Genomic DNA, 2,452 nt, shown 5'->3' on the forward strand with positions numbered 1-2,452 from the left:
CTCATTTTAAGTACTCTGTATTTTATTTTCTTTGGAATCAAAGCAAAGAAGATTTGCTACTCAAGAAATCTAAAAATGATAACATCACAGCAAAAAGAACAGTTGCTTCTTTGAGAATTATATAACTAAATGATAAGTAGAAAGACAGGTGTTATTTTTCCTTTGCCTGAAAAACTTCACATAAAACATTATATAACCATCTCAATGTAATTCAAAGGTTTCTATTATTTTCTTTTCTCAGTGACCTTTCTACTTTAAAGAATATGAAAACCGATCATATGAAAACACTTCATAAAAGTAATTTCAATCTCCTCAAGTTCATTCTGGGGAATTAATTGGATTTGGTATTGAGGATAATAGATCACAATCTATTGAATGGAAAGTATGGGCATGCCATGGATCAGGAAGGAAGCACAATTTTTAACACAGGAGCACCTCTTTCTTCATAATACCGTGTTGAGACCTACAAGATTTTATTCTTTGTGATTGCAACATTTTCAAATTTGTTTAAGTGTTAGTCATAAATAAAAGAGAGAGAATTTAACAAGATAAGAAAGATATTGTAAGTGTCACAATGAAATCTTATAATAATGTGGATTGCAGCCAAGTCTAAGAATTTATATAAGAATTTATATTTTGGGATGATACCTTCACTTATCTAAAGTAAGGAGTATTCATTAGAGGTGAAAGAAGAAAAGTTAAAGGGTTATCTATTGATATCTTAATATCTAAACTCTAATAAGCTTTTAGAAATATTTTGTAAGCAAGAAATAAAACACATACACTTTTAAAATCAGTTTTTGTGTTTAGGTTTTGTTATTCATTAGAGGTGAAATAAGACAACTTAGAAATATCCATAAGATATTTTAATATATCAACACTATAAGCTTTTAGAAATATTTGTAAGCAAAAATAAAGCATAGTCATTTTTAAAATTAGTTTTGTTTTTCAGGTTTGTCTATACTGATACTTGAAAATAAATTACTGATAGAGTAAATGCCTTTTAAAATACCTTTCAAGTTTTAATGGAGCACTTGAATTGCTTGTTTATTGACAGTTGATTTTAGCTCACTGAAATTATTGAATTGATATCTATCTCAAAAACAATGTTATAAATTAGAGATTGATATTTAAATAAGAATTTTATTGTTTTAGATATTTTGTCCTTGTTCCATGCCTCACCTTCTTTATTGTGTTTATGAAACAGTTTTTTAACAAAAATAAAAAACTAGTGGTTAACTTTAACCTTCATTTTATAGGCAGTCATCAAATAGCTTAGAAACTAAGTGTTGCTGATGAAAACGTTTTCTGTTTCTTTCTATTTGTCATTTGTATAGATTTTAACTTATAATACTTTAATTGTTTAAATTATAACTTGAAAGTGACGATTCATGAAAACAGTTAATTTTTTGTTTCCTTCAGCAGATTACATTGAAGATTTCTTTTCTAGCTCGGAAAGAATGTGTGTTCACTTGTGGCACTATGTGAAATACTATAATTGGAACCTATTCTACATTCAAATAGATAAATTATTAATACTCTCTTCTGCTGTTAAACAAGCATTACATTTGCAGCATTGAAATTCTGATTTGTCAAGTATTGGGGGGATGTAACTATATTAAACAATGCCTCTTGGTGAGGGGGGAAAATATTCTTTAGAAGGGGGATCTTAATCAGTTTCATGCTGAGCAAAAGAAAATTGTAAACTATGCATTAAAAGAAGATTTACTGAAAGTTATTTTTGCTAGATCCACTGCATTCTAATTTGCTGCTTCCCTTTGGTTTTCAATGATAATATAGGTAATCTTCCAGCCACATTCATGAGCAAAGTTTGATGTGGATTTACACTTGCGGAGCTACATTACAATGGGTAGATTTAAGGTATTATAAAATGAGTTTTTGGATTTGTTACAGAGGTATGGAGCCCCTCAGATACAGGCAGATAGGCTTTCCAACATATGGCAACCACCTTATTATAAAACAAAACAGTGTTAAATCAAAGTACCTGATTACGATTCGCTGGTGCCTTGCAGCTCCGATGGCCAGGCTTATATTTAATACCTCAGAAACAATATCATTTATTTTTCTGTCTTCTGTTATCCCTAACTTATTGGGTTTGTAGGCTTTGAAACCTTAAGCAAAAGGATAAAATACAAATTATAGAAAACATTGGAGTATGGAGAAATCAAATTACATTCTCCACTATCCTGAAAAAGATGGTTCGCATTCTTCTTGTGCAGTCTGGGTGAATCCCCATTACCAGAGAGCTTTCGAGAGGATAATTAGCAGACTTTGGGGTACAGAGAAAGCATTCTCATTGCAGAAGAAATAATCATAGTAAAGGGTTAATTCCTTGTTTTGGAATTACAATGCTTCCAGTTAAAAAAATTAAAGCTATTATTGAGGGAAATCAAATAATTAAAAAATATTGTCAAAGGCCTCAGGGAAAGTA

This window comes from Suncus etruscus, chromosome 12, assembly GCF_024139225.1.
Source record: "Suncus etruscus isolate mSunEtr1 chromosome 12, mSunEtr1.pri.cur, whole genome shotgun sequence".
In the NCBI taxonomy this organism is placed as follows: domain Eukaryota; kingdom Metazoa; phylum Chordata; class Mammalia; order Eulipotyphla; family Soricidae; genus Suncus; species Suncus etruscus.